General features: G+C 35.4%; 1 protein-coding gene across 1 annotated transcript in view; it reads right to left on the bottom strand.

Annotated features, from left to right (window-relative positions):
- The window catches only part of LOC138702660 (uncharacterized), a 552147-nt gene that overhangs the window by 318174 nt on the left and 220909 nt on the right, over positions 1–13064 (bottom strand). The window lies entirely within an intron of this gene.

Here is a 13064-nt window from a genome sequence, read left to right as displayed (position 1 = left end):
ACGAAATGGAGCAAGAAGGACCGCACACTTGTTCCCATAGAACCACGAATTACGTCAGAGTAAAATTTTCGTGTTAAAACGATACAATTTTTCTCTTTCGCACCTCAAACGTAGGCGTTTTACGAAAAAAGCACAGCATATTTAAATACGTCACTTAAGGGATACTTACGTAGTATTCAATTCACAAAATTAAATTAACTAATTTGCTATAGACACAAATTCTCACTGTAACTTCTTCAATGCAAACTTGTATGAAACGTCACTGCACTGTTAACACATAAATTCACAAGATCACATGAAAAGAAAGAAGACGACACAACACCGAAATAAATTATTGACTCCCCGAACAGATTTGCGACTACAACTATCCCTTCCTCAATACTGAATCGTTCAAGCTTCCAAATCCAACTCGGATTGTTCCAAGGGTGTTAAAATTGTGAAGGAACATAACGTCTCTGCCAGCGGGAAGGAAAGGGGTGGGTTGGGGGGTGGTAGTAGAGGCTCTATTTAACTTTGAAAAATGAGTCTTGACACTTAGACCCCTCCTCCATCTCTTCTTTTTCATTCCCACTCTTTTCTTCTGCCAGAAGTTTTCAAAATGCCAGGCGATGACGTGTTTGAAATGCAGAGAGTGCGATGTTAGCACCAACCATTCAGGTCTGCGGACTGCGTCCTATCAACAGTCACTCGTCTTCGGTACATCTTCCCTTCCTCGATGACGTGTACCACAAAACAAACCCGATCTTTTTATAATCAACGTAAACGAGTGCTCAAATTTTTTAACCGCGTGGTGGGACTGGACAGATTTTAAATTAATAATAATAATAATAATAATAATAATAATAATAATAATAATAATAATGACTTATTTTAGCTGGCAGAGTTAAGGCCATAAGGCCTTCTCTTCCACTCAACCAGCAAAAAGTATATATACATATGCATGAACTTACAAAGAATTCAACAATTTGATTTAGATGAGAGTTACATGTATACAAGAGTTATTTACGAATTAAACAACAAAATACTTACTTACAAATGGCTTTTAAGGAACCCGAAGGTTCATTGCCGCCCTCACATAAGCCCGCCATCGGTCCCTATCCTGTGCAAGATTAATCCAGTCTCTATCATCATACCCCACCTCCCTCAAATCCATTTTAATATTATTCCCCCCATCTACGTCTCGGCCTCCCTAAAGGTCTTTTTCCCTCCAGTCTCCCAACTAACACTCTATATGCATTTCTGGATTCGCCCATACGTGCTACATGCCCTGCCCATCTCAAACGTCTGGATTTTAAGTTCCTAATTATGTCAGGTGAAGAATATAATGCGTGCAGTTCTGTTGTGTAACTTTCTCCATTCTCCTGTAACTTCATCCCGCTTAGCCCCAAATATTTTTCTAAGCATCTTATTCTATAACACCCTTAACCTATGTTCCTCTCTCAGAGTGAGAGTCCAAGTTTCACAACCATACAGAAGAACCGGTAATATAACTGTTTTATAAATTCTAACTTTCAGATTTTTGGACAGCAGACTGGATGATAAGAGCTTCTCAACCGAATAATAACACGCATTTCCCATATTTATTCTGCGTTTAATTTCCTCCCGAGTGTCATTTATATTTGTTACTGTTGCTCCAAGATATTTGAATTTTTCCGCCTCTTCGAAGGATAAATCTCCAATTTTTATATTTCCATTTCGTACAATAATCTGGTCACGAGACATAATCGTATACTTTGTCTTTTCGGGATTTACTTCCAAGCCGATCGCTTTACTTACTTCAAGTAAAATTTCCGTGTTTTCCCTAACCGTTTGTGTATTTTCTCCTGACATATTCACGTCATCTGCATAGACAAGAAGCTGATGTAACCCGTTCAATTCGAAACCCTGCCTGTTATCCTGAACTTTCCTAATGGCATATTCTAGAGCGAAGTTAAAAAGTAAAGGTGATAGTACAACAAAATACTATGAACTATTAATTAAACACTGAAATAAACTGTGTAACAGAATTAAGCTAAAATACATAGAATGTTAATATATTTCAAATAATATTAGATAATAGAAAGAGATTATTATGAGACAATTTTGAAACTATAGCACTATCAGGATGATGTCTAAAGAAAGAAGTAACAATGTAGTCAGTGATAGTTTAAATCAGTATGATTGGAGTGAAATGCTAATAAGGTTATCTTTTAAGCTGTTTTTAAAGGTGTTTATTGTCTTGCAGCCCCTAATACTTTGTGACAAGGAATTCCATTGACGCGAGGTGGATACTGTAAAAGATGATGAATAACAAGATGTTCTATGAAGAGGTATACTTAGCGTGCCACAGATAAGTGATCTGGTATTTACGTCGTGGTTAGAGTATAGATAAGAGAAACGAGACGAAAGGTAATTTGGTGTTGAGGTGTGCAGAATTCGAAAGAGTAAAGACAAAGAGTGTAAAGTTCTTTAAGTCGGAGCCACGAAAGACTTGCGAAGGACGGTGATATGTGATCATATGGTCGAATGTTGCACACGTATCTCACGCACATATTCTGAGCTCGCTGTAACTTGACTGACAGTTCAGAACTTAGGTCACATTAATGGTCTACATAGACCTATACTACAGTAAAATCTCTATTAGGCGTACTCGAGGTAACGAAGGGAATGGACTGAACGGTTTATCCAAAAAATCGGATAATCCGCACCATAAAAATTTTTCATAAATTAAATGCAAATCCTTAGCGGTAGGCCTACTATAAAACATGCTTCACGATCATCATTTGTTTACCGCATAGATAGTCAACTGAAAATGGCGGCTCCGTTCAAACGCTTTGGTGAAGCTAGCATTAGTGAAATACAATTTTAATAAGTCAACTAATACCTACCTTATTATATTAGAATAGGATCTACTCTATTTCTTCTAATCTTTATATACACTGTTTAATTGACCTTATATGTGAGATTTGTTTGTATACTTTGTTCTGTTTTTATCACCTCCCTACCATTTGTTTCTTTGTCTGCCAACATTTGAAACAAACTGCAAATTCTTTACGGTACCATAAAACATGCTTTGCGATCGTCATTTGTTTACCGCATAGATAGTCAACTGAAAATGGCTCCGTTCAAACGTTTTGGTGAAGTGAAATAAAATTTTAGTAAGTCAATTAATACCTATTTTATTATACTAGAGTAGGATCTACTTTATTTCTTCTAATCTTTATACACTTTCTTCTGTTTTTATCACCTTCCTATCACTTGTTTCTTTGTTTGCCAACATTTAAAACTGCACATTCTTTACGGTACTATAAACATGCTTTGCGATCGTCATTTGTATCCCGCATGGATAGTCAGCTAAAAATGGCGGCTCCGTTCAAACATTTTGGTGAAGCTAGCATTAGTGAAATAAAATTTTAGTAAGTCAATTAATATCTATTTTATTATATTAGAGTAAGATCTACTTTATTTCTTCTAATATTTATTTATACTTTCTTCTGAAATCATGAAACCTTCACTAGTACAAAGACACACAAGAATAGGCTTGTATAAAACCTTAGCACAGCCAGTATTAAGCTATGGTAGCTAAGCGTGGACTGTGAAGAATAAAGATGTCAGTAGAATAACAGCAAGTGAGATGAGGTTCATGAGAGCAACAGCTGGATATACTCGCTGGGATCATAAAAAAATGAGGATATAATGCAAGAACTTCAAATAGAACCCATTATACAGTTCATCAGCAAATATCAACTTTAGTGGAAGGGTAATCTCGAACGATTGAATCGATTTAGAATTCCAAAAGCACTGTTTCATTACCATCCATATGGCAAAAGATCTCTAGGCCGTCCAAAGAAGAGATGGACTGAAAATTCTAGTTTGAGACCGTAACAGGCCACTTGGCCTAATACTTGTTAGGAAGACGACGACGACGACTTTCTTCTGTTTTTATCACCTCTCTACTATTCGTTTCTTTGTTTGCCAGTATTTCAAACGGCAACTTCTTTACGGTACTATAAACATGCTTTGCGATCGTCATTTGTTTACTGCATAGATAGTCAAATGAAAATGGCGGCTCCATTCAACCGTTTTGGTGAAGTGAAATAAAATTTTAGTAAGTCAATTAATACCTATTTCATTATAGGCCTATTAGAGTAGGATCTACTTTATTTCTTCTAATCTTTATAATATACTTTCTTCTGTCTTTATCACCTCCCTACCATTTGTTTCTTTGTTTGCCAGCATTTCAAGCGGCAAATTCTTTACGGTACTATAAACATGCTTTGCGATCGTCATTTGTTTACCGCATAGATAGTCAACTGAAAATGGCGACTCCGTTCAAACGTTTAGGTGAAGCTAACGTTAATGAAATAGAATTTTAGTAAGTCAATTAATGTTTTATTGTATTAGAGTAGAGCTACTTTATTACTTGTAATCTTTATATAGCCTAATTTCTTCTAATCGTGTAATAGTCAATTAAATCCCATTCGAGTTTTGATTTTCTCTAGATAAATCAAAACCTCTATGAGATTAATGTTGACAAGAAATGTATGCTAAGGTCAATAAAATTATCAGAAAACTATCAGCACTTGTGATTTACTGTTAATAATTTCCAGTAAAATTTTTATTTTTTTAACGTGATTTATCATCCGAATGAATTCATTCTAAAGGCCCTTTCACAATGAAAAGTAAACATAACCGTAACATAAACACAGAAGTTTGCGCCCAGGCTACCAAATGGGATCATTCACAATGATTCACGTAAGCATTGACATAAACATTACCGTAAGACGTTAACATGAAATTTCGCAAACTCCAAACTTTCATGCTCATGCTAACGTGATTTTCAAACAGAACACAATCGTGGAGCGCTGAAGTATACGACAGAATATGAGGAAATGGCGTCGTTGTTATGTTTCCATAGTTACCAAGTATGTTTGCTGTTATGTTTATGTTCCCATCGTGAATCTAATTCTTTGTTCACCAACTGTCAATATGGTTTTAGGACTTCACATAGTACTGTGGAGGCTGTGGTGTCCTTTGTTAAACGTTGTTTTGTGGGTATTGAAAATGGTTATCATATTAGTAGTAGTTTTTATGATTTCTCAAAGACTTTTGACACAGTTTCTCATGAAACACTTTTACTTAAGCTTAAATATTATGGTTTTAATGGTCTTAGTGTAAAATTTTTAGCGTCTTATTTGAATGATAGGCATCAATCTGTTCTGGCAAATGGTAAAAGGTCACAGTATCAGGTATTAAAACATGGTGTGCCTCAAGGCTCAATTTTGGGACCTTTATTGTTTATTATTTATGTTAATGATCTTCCCGACTATATTCGGAATGGATGTTCTGACTTATGTTTGCTGCTGATTTAGCCGTTAATACTATTCATAAAAATAGTGACATATTGTCTATGGAACTTGCTGATGCATCAAGTAGGGTTGTTGATTGGTGTAGTGCGAATAACCTTATGATAAATTCTAACAAAACTGTTAAATTAAACTTTGGTATTAATCGTCTTACTACTGTTAGTAATACTGCTGTTAGGTTTCTGGGCATCTTTCTTGAGCCTAGAATGGGATGGAAAACTCATGTTGACTATGTTGCTAAGAAATTAAGTAAAGGCCTATATATGTTAAGGTTGTTAAGGAATAATTTACCTAACAAGGTATTGTTTACAATATTTCATAGCCATATACAAAGTCATTTAAATTATGGTATTATTCTTTGGGGTCACCATACTTCTGCTCAAGCTCTTTTCATATTACAAAAGAAAGCTTTAAGATTAATTTATGGAGTACCAAATAAGACTCATTGTAAACCTCTTTTTATAAGGTCACAAATCTCGATATTGCCGTCTATGTATGTATTGGCCTGTCTTCTTTACATTCGGAATAACATTAATAATTATATAGAATGTACTTCTGTTCATAAATATTCTACAAGAAATAATACAAATTTATATATTGACAAATGTAAATACAGTATTACTCAAAATAGTTTTCTATTCTTTGCTTTTAAATTATTTAATAGTCTACCTATTGATATAAGGAATCTTCCATTCCGAATTTTTAGGACACGAATTAGGACTACATTATTGGCAATTCCATTGTATGATGTCGATGAGTTTTTTAATATTCATGTATCTTAATTTGTATCCATTGTATGACATCATGTATTTTAAATTGTATATGACGATGCCATACATGTTCCACATGTTTTTGCAAAATAAACTATCTATCTATCTATCTATCTATCTATCTATCTATCTATCTATCTATCTATCTATCTATCTATCTATCTATCTATCTGTCTGTCTGTCTGTCTGTCTGTCTGTCTGTCTGTCTGTCTGTCTGTCTGTCTGTCTGTCTGTCTGTCTGTCTGTCCGTCCGTCCGTCCGTCCGTCCGTCCGTCCGTCCGTCCGTCCGTCCGTCCGTCCGTCCGTCTGTCTGTCTGTCTGTCTGTCTGTCTGTCTGTCCGTCCGTCCGTCCGTCCGTCCATCTATCTATCTATGACTTCTTGATTTTACTGTAACGTTACGTTAACGCTTACGTTATGTTTAATTTTCATTGTGAATGAGCCTTAATGCTTACTAATTATCAAAAAATCTTACGGCTTTAACTGATCAAATAATCTAATAGCTTTCATTCGGTTGGGCTTGTTTTAGACTCTCTTCCTTGCTCTAGCGATGCAGGCTATTAGCCACTCTATGTACAGGGGGAAATCTTCCCAAAAAGCAGTTACACTTACGAAATAGAATTGAAAATGAAATCTTTACAGCTTAGAAATACCGAGCCTTAGAACTAATGCTAAAATGGAAGCCAACCCAGAAATATGAACAACAGTGTGTGCTGGATGTTTTATCCCGAAGCCTTCATAATATCAGGGGAGAGGAAACACCAATAAAAAGTGTTGATGACGCCTGCTATAAACCAATGCACAGTAGCGGTTGTAGGGAACACATTCTTGAAGAATATGGGCTCAGCCTACGCCCATTCATCTCACCCCGCTGCATCGTAAATTCAGCACCAAAAGTTGTCACTCCTACCATTTTATACGGAGCAATAACAAAAGTAGGGGGAATGGGTTAAGCAAAACGGACCGGGGCGGGAGTGGAGACCAGTGTCACTGGAGACCTCATCTCGGCGATGGTTGTCCCAGGTGTTTGGAATGCTGCAGTGTTTGCAAACAGAGGCGTCAACCAACAGCTGTCTGGCATCTAAATGCTTTTCAATACGTCTTCAATTATCAGTGCCATTACTATTATTTGGGAAGGACATCGCAGCCTCTCCATTATGAAATTCTTTTAACGCTCTCTTTCTTTATGTACACCTCATCGTCTCCTCCTACTCCAAGTTCTTTTCTGAGTTCAGAAACACAACTAAGCAGGAGAGGTAGAAATTAGAGCCACTTAGGTGAAAAGATCATGTTCCCCTTATTACGTCACCACGCAGGCTCTATCATCATTACCATAAACGAGTCGGTGACGACTGAATAATAGTAACGCATCTTCTATTGCTCAACCCAGATTTGACTTAGAAAATATGGGGAGAAGAATGTGTACGAATATTCCAGTGACACCTGCCGGATTATCGTTGCTAATGTCTCGATATTATTTTTCTCTTCTCTCTTTTCTTTCCCTTCCGTCTACCTTATCTTCATTGCTTCTCTTTCGACGTCAAATACCTATATTCGACCTACGAGGAGAGAAAAATTGTAACGTTTTGGTATAAAAGGTTTACTTTGACGTCAGTCGTGGTACCATGGAAACACAAATGTATAATAAACTTCGTGCCTCGTGGTTTTCCACTCGGTCCGTCTCGCTCCATTATCTAGATCTAATTATTGGATAGGGAATAGGTCCTACTCATCCTCTCTGGTGTATAGTGGGGTTCACGTAAGATTATTTCCTAAGAAGCTAATATGACCGTCTTTTCAATTTCGTAAACTCTTCACCAAAGAAGGTAAAGCCACAGTGCTAAACCTCTAATATATTGAAACAATAAAGTATTACTAATTACTGTTTATTTATTTATGACTGATTAATCTAATATTAAAATGTATTTGTCTATCATCATGAAATTCATTGGTTTGACTAAACAGTTCACGATTCATGAGACCTAACCAAAAAATGTAGCTATTTTTTACTACCACATTATATGATTAGCACGAACTCCGAAACCCAAATACCACTTTATAATATGTACTATTATTACTGTATTATTTATTAATGTTATTAATCATTGTAGGAGGAAGAAGAATAAAATGCATAAGATTTGCTGATGATATGGCGTTGTTAGCAGAAGAGGAGACGATACTAAGGGATATGCTACTGGAGCTGAATGACAGCTGTGAGAAGTATGGGATGAAGATAAATGCAAATAAGACGAAGACAATGGTCGTAGGAAGAAGGTAAACTTGCGAATTCTAAATGAGGCAGTAGAGCAAGTGGACAGCTTCAAATACTTGGGTTGTACTATAAACAGTAACATGAGCTGCTGCCAGGAACTCAAAAGGAAGAAAGCCAAGGAAGCTTTTAATAGAAAAAGGAAGATCTTCTGCGGACCTCTGGAAAAATAACTAAGGAAGACACGAGTGAAGTGCTTTGTATGGAGTGTGGCATTGCATGTCGCAGAAGCGTGGGCATTACGACGAAGTGAAGAGAAGCAAATAGAAGCATTTGAAATGTGGACATAGTGAAGAATGGAACGTGTGAAGTGGGCAGACAGAATAAGAAATGAAGCTGTGTTGGAAAGAGTGGGTGAAGAAAGAATTATACTGAAATTGATCAGGAAGAGGAAAAGAAATTGGTTGGGTCACTGACTGAGATGAAACTGCCTACTGAAGGCTGCACTGGAAGAAATGGTGAACGGGAGAAGAAATCGGGGCAGAAGAAGATATCAGATGATAGATGACATTGAGATATATGGATCGTATGAGGAAACGAAGTGGAAGGCAGAAAATAGGAAGGACTGGAGAATGCTAGGTTTGCAGTGAGAGACCTGCCCTTTACTTCTTTATGATTTCCATAAACCTCCCGGGTCTATGAATTTTTCTTTTCAACATTTAAGATACTCTTAATGATTACAGGATTATTGCAGTAGGTCTATAATTTAATTTAAATTTTTTATGAAATATAAATTAGAACATATAAAGAATAAAATGGTTGCAATATAAATGATCGACTTCTACATATTTTTATTTTCGAAAGTTCGGGATAGTTTCAGTGACTTTATGTTGAGTTCAATACAATTTTACAGTTCTGAAAAATAATAGTGAGAAAAGTATGAGAAAAATAAATATTTCCCTGTAAATAACACGTTCATAAGTCTTTTTTTCAGTTTAAAATGCTATATGTTTATTATAAAAATAATTGAAAAGTTTTAGATCATAGCACATAGCATAAAAAAGAATATTTTTAATAATAAAATTATTATTATTATTATTGTTATTATATAAACCGTCTGTGCATGTTTTCGAAAGTTTAAAATATTGTTAGGATTATTACAAAAGTATAGTACTTTATTGAACTTTTTTGAAAATAATTTTAAGAAAAATATCGGAAAAATAAAATGCTCCAGTATATTGCCGGTATATTTTGTAGTAAAAATCGGTACATAGACTATATACCCTACGTTTCTTTTGAAGAAATAAAAATAGCTCCATGATAATGTAACTTCAAAAATGTTTCGAAAATAGAAATAGGATGACAAAATTATATCCCTACTAGTGGCTTGTGCAGCAAATTCTGCAAACTAAGTACATAAGAAGTTCAAATAAAAATTGTTCAGATTTATTTTCAATGAGAATACCAGACATTCTGAAAGTTATTTGCTTCCATAATAGTGAAACATACTCCCTCTGAATGTTTTTTATGCGAAATACTTTTTCTTGAACCTATCCATCTTCGGTTCTTGAGTTTCAGTGCGAAAACGCAGGTAACAATATCAGGACGATCAGCAAGTTTTTCATGTGGGAGTAATGCAGTAGCTATTTCAGGTCATTGCGGATTGTAGGTGAGAGTTAAGAAAATTTCAGGTTCGATTAAACCAAAGAATGGAATTAAATTTGATTTATTTTAAAGACGCAGCTAAAGTAATAAGCATGACTCATTACTACCTAGGAAAATTAGAGAATCATACACAAATATCTACATCACACCGCCATTAAATGTATGAAAAAGACTCACATCACTTGATTAAAAACTATAAAAATATTTCATTTTTAATAACAATATTGTTACCTTACGTAAATTTGATAGTTTTCAGTAACGTTATCTATAGCTATTACTCAGTAAATTATAGAAATGAAGATCTAATTTAAAATATTCTTTTTCTGCGTCTACTTGTATAAAATCCCAAAAGGTTTCACTTTCATATCATGAATGTAGCATTAATGTGTGTAATTAATGACAAATATTTCTATTCACATAATTGCATTAACTATAATAATACACTCAGGGACAAAAAAAAACCGGACACTTCTATATTTGCTTGTATTTTTTTGCCAATCATTTCAAAATGAAACAAAGCCCATTTAAACAAAATAATGTTTCATTTAGCACGTTATACGACAACATTTGAAAAAAAAATCTCTGATGAGAAAATTTACAAAAAATTATAAAGGGCGTATAACTATGGCATCGTTTGGTCTAACTGTTTTTTTTTTTTTTTTTTCATTTTATGGTGCCTTAAACATTAAAAACTTTTTAGTAACGGGTATTACCCCCTCTGGCTTGAATAACTGCATCCATACGTCTTGGCATGCTCTGAATTTGGTTAGCAATGTCTTCTTGAGGAATAAGTTCCCATTCTTCGCCAAGTGCTCGCCTCAACTCTTGTAACGATTCTGGTCTCGGTCGTCTATTGTTAACACGCCATGCCAGCATGTCCCACACGTGTTCAATTGGGTTCATGTCTGGACTCCTTGCTGGCCATGGAAGAACATGGATTCCCACTTCTTGGAGATAATCTCGGACCGCATGGGCAATATGCGGCCGTGCATTATCATGCATTAAAACAAAATTATCGCCTACAAATTGGCCAAATGGCACAACATGATCAGCCAAACATTCATTTATATACCTATCAGCTGTTAGTCTTCCATTTTCAACAAAAACCAACTCTGTACGAGCATCCGCACACACTCCTGCCCAAACCATCACTCCACCACCCCCATACGGCACATTTTCGGAAATGCAACACTGTGAAAATCGTTCTCCCCTCCTTCTCCAAACTCTTTCACGTCCATCAGGTGAGCACAGATTGAAACGGGACTCATCGGTGAACAGAACACAGCTCCACTGTCCATTTCTCCAATCCCTGTGATCATTTGCAAAACGCAGTCGTTCATCTCGATGCATCCTGAGAAGTCTGGGACCAGTTGCAGGTCTACTTGATATCAGTCCACTTGCTTTCAACCTCCTTCTAACTGTTTTGGCCGAAATTGGGCGTCCATGCATGTTAACAAATTGTTGGGCTACACTAGTAGCTGGCAGGTTGCGCTCCCTAAGAACTCTCAACACCATATACCTGTCTTCATTTGGATTTGTAGCTCTTGGACGACCCGAACCTGGTCTTCTGGTATATTCTATGGTCTTTCTATACCGTTTTATGGCATCATGGGTTGTGCTTCTAGCCATATTCATAACATTTGCAATGTAACATACACTGCGTCCATCATCGTAAAGGGCTACAGCTCGAGCCACATCTTCAGGTCGCTTCTTATTTTAAGACAAATATTACAACCCCACTTAAGCTCAGAAAATGTAAAAATAAAAAATAACGAATGATAACGATAATGAAGCACAAAATGGTTGAGACAAAATTGTTATAACTGAGACTCCGAAAGCAAAATTGGAATATTTGGTTGTAATGGCTTGTTTATAAAACAAAAAAAATCAACAATGTATACACGTTTCCGTAACAACAGATGGCTACCATAATATTGTATGAGAAGATAATGTTTTGCAAAATACCAGCAAATATTAAAGTGTCCGGTTTTTTTTTGTCCCTGAGTGTATTTCATTTTTAATGGTAATCTTATCAAACATTCTTAAGTTTTGTAGTTCTTAATATCCAATACACAGCTGTACTAGGAAAACTACAGACCAGAGGATCATACCTGTAAATTATTTTTACACGTTATCAAAAGATTACACAAATGAAGATCGACACATTGGCATTGTGCTGTTATGATTTTATAGAATCTGAGCCATCTGATCTCCAAATATGTCAGCAATTCTGCAGATCATGGCCTTCGCGTAATAGTCTATTGTTTATTGTAGGCTAGTGTGTGTTTTGTTTTATTCTGAAATGATGCAATTAGTTCTCAAAACTGACGAAAGTTGGATTTTGGAAAATATGAAAATTATGTAGAAAACCTAACGCTTCACTGAAAGTTACTATTTTTCTGAAAATCTTCGGGTTCTAAGCTTCAAAATGAGGGGTCATTTATTAAAATTCGTTCAACCGTTTTCCCGTAATTTCCATTACCAGTTCAAATTATATAGGGCCTATATAGATTATTCACAATAATTAATCTGAAGTTAATGTGTTTTTTATTTGTTTTAAAACAATTAGTATTTAGTAGTATTAGTATTTATTTATTTAACCTGGTAGAGATAAGGCCGTGAGGCCTTCTCTGCCCCTCTACCAGGGAATTACAACTATAACATGAACAATAAGATTACAATTAATATTAAATTTACAATTACAATTAGAATAAAAATTAAAGTACGACAAGATTACCTGATTAATGAAAGCTAGACATTTTATCATAGAAGTTAAGAACAAAGAATATTTTTGTATTTACTAAATTACAAATTAAACCTACAATAACAAAATTCTATAGTGATGAAATTACCGGATATTGAAATATTTTGTGATAGATTAAGAGAACTATTTACAAGAAACCATGTATGAACGAATCTCAATTACTGACCAAGTGCCTAGTAAGTTTGCGTTTGAATTGAATTTTATTTCGACAGTCCCTGATGCTTGCAGGTAACGAATTCCAGAGTCTTGGCAGGGCTATTGTGAAAGAGGATGAGTATGAGGAGGTGCGATGGGATGGTATTGTTAGTATTG

The sequence above is a fragment of the Periplaneta americana genome, chromosome 7 (genome assembly GCF_040183065.1).
Source record: "Periplaneta americana isolate PAMFEO1 chromosome 7, P.americana_PAMFEO1_priV1, whole genome shotgun sequence".
NCBI lineage: Eukaryota > Metazoa > Arthropoda > Insecta > Blattodea > Blattidae > Periplaneta > Periplaneta americana.
The sequence above is the reverse complement of the archived record's forward strand: the minus strand, read 5'-3'. Positions and strand labels throughout refer to the sequence as shown.